General features: G+C 39.4%; 1 protein-coding gene across 1 annotated transcript in view; it reads right to left on the minus strand.

Moving 5' to 3' along the window:
- Positions 1–3,640: 3,640 nt before the first annotated feature.
- The window catches only part of meis1b (Meis homeobox 1 b), an 88,007-nt gene continuing 83,737 nt past the window's right edge, over positions 3,641–7,910 (minus strand). Inside the window, exon 13 of the mRNA XM_023415729.2 lies at positions 3,641–5,654. The gene's annotated coding sequence lies outside the window, so the exon portion shown is untranslated. The remainder of the gene's footprint in view (positions 5,655–7,910) is intronic.

A 7,910-nucleotide genomic window follows, 5' to 3' on the forward strand; every position in this document is an offset into this window, starting at 1 on the left:
TGGGGGGTGGGGGGGGGCTCGGTCGGGCTCTGAAACTGGATCTCATGACTTCATATACCCCCTACAAAAACCTCCGCGCGCACCATCGCGTGGCCCTGATGCTGCGTATCTCACAAGTCAAAGCTCCATAAACCCAAACGCATCATTTCAAACTTAAAACTGAGCTGGATCATATAGTTTGAAACGTTTTCTCCTCCTGATTCTCCCGTTTTATTTTCTTCTCTTCATATGCATAAGGTCCATTTAAACGCTTTAACCAGGAGGGCATATTGTTATAGATATGTTAAATCATCACAGGTTATATGACCACTACAAGACGGATGCCCAAGGGCTTAAAGCTGTGCGCTTTAATTCAGAATCTCGTTTTTCAGACTTAATGGAACTAATAACATAACACTTAATCACGTTACTTTCACTCTCCCCTCTCTCTCTCCTTTGCATTTCTAATTTTTTATCTGCAGTGGCTTGGGGTTAAACAAATGAAACGAGCTGTTCCCCTCCTCCTCCTCCTCCTCCTCTTCCTCCTCTCTCTGTGAAACCTCAGAGGGGAGCAGACCAAACGTTACTTAGCCTGAACGCAGAGAGGCTGCAGATAATGAGAGCCTGGTTGCATTAAATGGACAAACAGCAATCCGGCATCTCCTGACCCCTCGATGCTCCTCTCGGCTCCATTGATCATCCCCCCTTATGAGATAATGCAATTACAAACATCAATAAGGAGCTGCGAGGGGAATCATTATGTGGTGACAGTGATAAATGATGCTGCAGAAAATAGCGGGCTCCTCTCAAACAATCCGTGCGCCCAAGGGGCTTTTGAGGGCCGGGGCCCCGTCGCCAAGGAGACAGATGACATCCAAAATGGCCCCCACTCAACAGTCCTTCTCTCTTCTCTTTCTCTCTCTCTCCTTTTCTCCCCACTAACAGATTTTTTGTTTTTCTCTCCCTCCCTTTTCCCCCCCCTCCTCCTTTTGTTTCAAAAGCAGCTGCCGCGCGACCTTTTGAAGGTGGAGTTTTTGAGGGCTTTGGAAAGTTAGTCCTGTGAGGCGTCTGCAGGCTGCAGTTTAATTTGTGTTTGTGTCTATATTGATTTCATAAAGGACTTGTCATCTCGGCCACGTGTGTAATCCCAGTATTATGTATTTCTATTGGAAATCATGGGAAGTTGATTGGTTGCATATTGTCTTGTTGCGCGCTCACGCTTTTCCCTGCAGTTGGACTTTGTAGTCGTGAAGCCTGAAGGTGACAGAGGCTGGTTCAGTTCATCCGCATAATCTGCACATTTTATGACCAACATTTAACTTCTTGCTCTCTGGAGGAGAGTAAAGCTAAAATGAAAAATTTAACAGAACTTCGTTTTGTGTTCACTCAGTTCATATTTGAATTTACTGTATAACTTGTGATTTTAATTTGGTTTCTTTTCTTTTTAACTAACAAACTCTTAAGCAAAGCATCTACAGTTGTAGATGTTGTAACAAAACATCAAAACATTAATTTTTGAAATAAAATCTCAGCGTGAAAAACTGACCGCAGAAGATACAAAATTCTGTGCGCGTACGTTTCACCGTGAAATAAAAATAAAACCAGTTACAGCTGAAATATTCGTTCAGCACACACAGAGAGGAGCAGCTTGATTAACAGGCCGCGGTGTTCAGCAACCAGTGACAAATCGCTGGTTTGAATTAATAAGCTTACACACGTTATTGCTGCCGAGATTTGTCATGGCTTGTAGTGAAGCAGAGAACACGAGGCGCACGGTGACTTTTCCAAGTTCCCCGCTTCAACCATAAAGGCGCATAAATATCTGCGTTGTTGTGGGAGGAAGACAGGCCTGTCCGGGCACCTCCACTGCTCTGGAACACATTTCTGCTCCATTCATTACTCTGACAGTTCACTCCGCGGTCAGTGTGTGTGTGTGTGTGTGTGTGTGTGTGTGTGTGTGTGTGTGTGTGTGTGTGTGTGTGTGTGTGTAGGCCTACCAGCATCATACTTCAAATTACGTTTTGACTTTCAGCTTTTGAAATTAGCACAAGTCAAACTCCGTCTGCACTTTTGTGCATTAAAACTGTTTTAAACTGCACAAAGACAAAAGCAGCGTCAGAAGGCAACTTGTATTCAAATCTCAGCGGTTTGAGATGTAGGTCAGCTGTGACCAAAATGCAAAATCACAATCATGTAAACGTTTTTACATTAGATGAAACAAAAGACAAGTTACACTAGAGTTACACTCATAATAAAAACTCTATGTACATTTATTTATATACAAATAATCAATTATTATTATTTAACCAAGTATTAAATCTTAGAAATCTTTTAAAAACGTTAAAATGAAGTTATGTCCAGAATTTAATTGAATCAAATGTGTTTGATTCAGACACAAGTGACTCGTGTTGTTTGTTTTAACACTTTGTCAAACAAAATTCCTGGAATGAAAATGCAGTGAAAGCAACAATTATTTCACCTGACTCAAATATTTTTTTAAAAATAATTTAAAGAAAGAAACCTGGTTTCCATATTAGATTTAAGACAAAAGGAGATGTAAAAATACTTGTGCTTTGACTTTTCTTTTGCAGGACACTTTTCTTTTTTTTTCTCAACAACAACACACTCTTTGTAACTCGTCTTAGCTTTTGCACTTCACTTCCAAACGCGTTTTTGTGCGGTTTACGTCCGTGCGTAAAAGGAGGGTTGGTGCTGTGCGCCATCTCCACACGTCGCTGCCCCGGACAGTTACCAGGCCTCCCTAAAGAGGGCAGTCAAGTATGGGCTTTCTCCTCTGTCTCCACAGCTCCCAGCGGCCACAGGCTCAGGAATTCACATTTCACAGCCTTGGATTTTCCAGCCATGGTGGAGAGGCGAAGCAATTAAAACGTCGCCTGGGTTTTTTAAGAGCGTGTCTTTATTCCTTCTTCTTCTTTAGTGTAAATATCATTCAATTCGGCAAAGGCAGTAAAAACACAATAGTTGCGCGGAGGAGAGATAGGGAGGGAGAAGGGGAGAGTATTGATTTATACGCGTATATTGTTATGGATAAAACAGACTCTCTCTTGTTCGTTGTTTTGAAAAAACAAGATACTGACTTTGGGATTCAGGACTGCTTCTCCGAAATGTATCAATTAGACAAAACTCGCTCGGCTCCTCTCCTTCTCCTCTCGTCTCCTCAGTCGGCTCAGCCTCTGCCTCCTGAAGTGCAGTGTATCCCGGAGACAACATCGGCTGCAGAGCGCTGGGCTTCAAGCGGAGCCCTTTGACTGCGGGCAACAAGGCGTGAGGGAGAACTAATCTTCCCATTTACATGTTTGTAGCAATTTTACCTAAATGAATTTTAATGCTAAATGAAGGATAATTCGCTTTCTGGCCGAGCCCCTCTTTCCTCGCCTCCCCTCTCCATGTGTGAGAAAATTACTGCATAACGCATGCATTAGCTACACATTATCCACAGCAGTGGGAGGAAGGTTGACTTAAGTGCATGTTCCTTTAAGTAGAGAAGTGGACCTCTGTTTTCTTCAGTGGGCATTTTTTGACATTTAAACATGTTTGTGCCTAATTTAGCTTTACAACATATGGTTAAAAAGATTTAACTATGAATATATGTTTTAATAACTCATCTGCATAGAGGAAGATAATGTGAGACTAGTTCTGATTCTGTTATTTGAACAAAAAGTATTTATTTACAACACAGATGCACATATATACCCTTCAAAGTAAAAGCATAAGAAACATGACTTGTCTTCAAAGGAACCTTAAAGATGTGCGTTATACATGTTTGAAGCAATGGATAATGGATGCATTGATAACCCACACAAGGATGTATGCACACGCACACACACACATGTACCCCCTCACATACATACTGCCACACACACACACACACATTGTGACTTTTACATTCTCCCCTGTCTGTTGATCAGCATTACATCATCTGGTTAAATCAAGATGGACTGTGGTATAAATGGTGTTTTCCCATAGCTTCTGCCTCTCCCTGTTATCAGGCCGCATCAAACACTGAGGGGAAGAGAATCCATTGGCTAAGCGAGTGCTCGGCCTTGTGACATAAAACACATCAATAGGACACTAGAATAGACTTTCAGAGGCCCTCAATCATAGACACAGAGAAAAACAGGAAACAACATGTTTGTGGGACACACACTTGTAGTTTCCCATCCACAGTGATCTTTTTTAGATTGTTTGCGAGCATTGACTGAAGCTCAGTATCATGTTTGTTAGCCTGTCCTGATGTTAGCCATGTTGACACCTACATTATGTGTCTGTCCTCATTTGAACAGAGTACAAAATAGATCAAATGATGAATCGGACAGTGGCAATTGGATTAAAAAACCTTCTACATCCAAAATGTTAGCTTCTCGACAACTGTATTTAGCTTTATGTCATTGTGTCTGGAGTTAATCCACTGAGTTATAAGAGTTTAAAGACCCCAAATAGTCAGAGAATTTTCTATACCAATAAAATCTTTGCACCAGCAGAGGAACATATAATCAACTGATATGAAAATATTTTTAAAAAAATCACCAAAATTAGAGTTAGAAGGTGAAGACACAGCAACAGTAATACACTTAGCTGCACCCTGCATGTATGTAGATGGGCTGTGTAATGTATGTATAAAAAAAATTAAAGGAAAAAAAAAAACAGGACATCTGAATCGCCATCACACTCTCTCTTACCATCCAAATAAAGGCTTGCGAGAAATGACAGACTGATCGAATTGTCTGTTTATTCACTTGTTTTTTCTTTTAAAAATGCATTGTGATTTAATGGCGGGAGGGGCAGGAGGTCAAATTCGATGGAGAGACAACACACACATAGTGTGGAAAGAAACCAGAAAAAAAAAAAAACAGAAAAAAGTTCACATCCTTTTTTTAAAAAATCTATTAGAAACAACATAATATGCAGAACAATACAATAGCATTTACAATACTTAAATTCCCAGTTCTTGTGAGAGTCCAGCGTAATTTTACAACAGTATACAGTATATTTTCTTTCTCCACTCGCTTCCCAAACTAGGGTTTGATATAGTTATACTTTTAATTTCTTTTCTCTTGCTTTCCCTCTTTCCATGTTTCAATCCACTATATTTTTTTTAAAGGGCACCTCTTTTTGCTTTGTTAGTGTCCTGTCAGATACAGACATTGGCTTCTCCTTGGTCCAATTCCATCGTCCCAAAGAGTGGAGTGCTCTTCGCAGGAAGTCTCTTGTGTTTGCCAAAGAGTCTAGAAAATATCACCAAGTGCCACATTTGCCGAAGGTACAGGCGGAGGACCCAGTGTGTCTCTCGTGTGTCATCTGTTCTCGCAATCGCAATCACTTTCAATGGAGGAATCCATGTAAAACTAGTGGGCAGCAAGGCGGGGCAAAGTCTAGTGCCCACCAGAGAAGAAGCAGGATTCTGTCGGGACAGGGGGGTCACATCTGGGTGAGGTGAGGTTTGATCTTCTGTGCGTCACCATCACTGGATACATAGACAAGGATTGTAGGCAGTCATGGAAGGTTCCCATGTTGCAGATATAAGCCGAATAAAATGATGTTGGGTCTTGGAGGTTGACAGAGGGGTCGCCGTTGGTTGTTGTCGTCAGGGAGTCCTGTTCCCATGCTCTGTAGGCCTCTGTGAGACTGGTGATCCCCCGGTTTGCCCTGCAGTTCTGAGGAAAGAGAAGATCAAAATGGTTAATCAGTGATCAGTTTTGCACTGGTAAATTAGAGAATCTGCAGTGGATTCATTGTCAAGTTTCTACTCAGACAGCATCACTGTCATGTGAAAGCATTTATCTTGAATCCAGGAGTTACATAGTCCTTTATGGGTTGAAACCCATTCAAAGGGAATTGGTCAGTGCAGACAACAAGGTTTCATGTGGCAGGGCTGGGGTTAGGTGATATGTACATTTGGTTAATGTATGCAAATGAAAATCTCCAGTGTATGTGCAAAGTCATGCAAATATTTTCAAGCTTTTAGCACATTGGCATATTGTCTCCAGCACTGTGGCACAAAGCATTTAACTGCAAAAGAAAACTATTGAATGAATTAGATATCATTAATCATTCATTAAATATGACAATAGATTACATTAGACTTCAGAGAGCAGACTCTCGTGTTACAGTTTCAGGCCAATAGCGCGTGAACGTGGCAGGACCTGCTGATAGGACCACAGAGGAGCAATAAAGTACGTGGCAAACCCAACATAGTGTTAATCCAGGTCATAATACAGACTGTAGCCTGCCCTTCACTAAAGACTGTGTGGATGTCTGAAAGACAGAGAAGGCATTGGAGGGTTTAGTGAGTTAATCCTACACCCTCAGTAATGCTACTTTAACAGTAGGAGAGGACTTACAGACCAAACACATGATCAACTTGAAGTGATACCGAGGTCCAGTACTTAACATTTCCTGGATAATCTGTTTAACTGGACTACAGGGAAACTTAAAATTAGCCTTTGATTGTTTACCATCGGCGTTTGACTAAAAAAAGGCGACTGCATAAGCAAAGATATTTCAGGTTCGTATTAAGGTGGCCTACAATTCAGTCTTGTTTTGAAGGGTAGTACTAGTATGAGAGGCTTGAATCAGGTGTATTGTAATTACCTTAGTTATGTTACATATAAACCGTAAGAACTTACAGTGATGCAACGAGCACCTGCCAACAAACCTCATACAATGACAAATGAAGTGAAGAAATGCATCTTCACCCTCTTCTCTCCCTACATTCATCTTTAAGTTGGCTTTAAAGATGAATGTAGGGAGAGAAGAGCCTCTATTATGGAAACGTCAAAAAACGGCATAGTTTAGTAATGCCCTAGAATACTATGACTTTTTTTTTAAAACTTTTTTATGCTATACTATACTGTTATGTTTTTTGACGTTTTTATGCCGTTTTTTTGCCATACTATACTATGACGTTTTTTGACTTTTTTACGCCATACTATACTATGACATTTTTATGCCTATGACGTTTTTTGACATTTTTATGCCATACTATACTATGACGTTTTTTGACATTTTTATGCCTTACTATACTATGACATTTATATGCCTTACTATACTATGAAGTTTTTATGCCATACTATACTGACGTTTTTTGACATTTTTATGCCTTACTAAACTATGAAGTTTTTATGCCATACTATACTGTGACGTTTTTTGACTTTTTTATGCCTTACTATACTATGACGTTTTTTGACGTTTTTATGCCTTACTATCCTATGACATTTTTTGACGTTTTTATGCCTTACTATACTATGAAGTTTTTATGCCATACTATACTATGACATTTATATGCCTTACTATATACTATGAAGTTTTTATGCCATACTATACTATGACGTTTTTTGATGTTTTTATGCCTTACTATACTATGACATTTATATGCCTTACTATACTATGAAGTTTTTATGCCATACTATACTATGACATTTATATCCCTTACTATACTATGACGTTTTTTGACATTTTTATGCCATACTATACTATGACGTTTTTTGACGTTTTTATGCCATACTATACTATGACGTTTTTTGACATTTTTATGCCATACTATACTATGACGTTTTTTGACATTTTTATGCCATACTATACTATGACGTTTTTTGACGTTTTTATGCCTTACTATACTATGAAGTTTTTATGCCATACTATAGTATGACGTTTTTATGCCTTACTATACTATGACGTTTTTTGACGTTTTTATGCCTTACTATACTATGAAGTTTTTTGACGTTTTTATGCCTTACTATACTATGACATTTATATGCCTTACTATACTATGACGTTTTTTGACGTTTTTATGCCTTACTAAACTATGAAGTTTTTATGCCATACTATAGTATGACGTTTTTATGCCTTACTATACTATGACATTTTTTGACGTTTTCATGCCTTACTATACCTCGACATTTTTATGACTT

Source organism: Seriola lalandi, unplaced genomic scaffold (assembly GCF_002814215.2).
Source record: "Seriola lalandi dorsalis isolate HSWRI2012SDOR001 ecotype SW California unplaced genomic scaffold, Sedor1 jcf7180002054556, whole genome shotgun sequence".
Taxonomy (NCBI): Eukaryota; Metazoa; Chordata; class Actinopteri; order Carangiformes; family Carangidae; genus Seriola; species Seriola lalandi.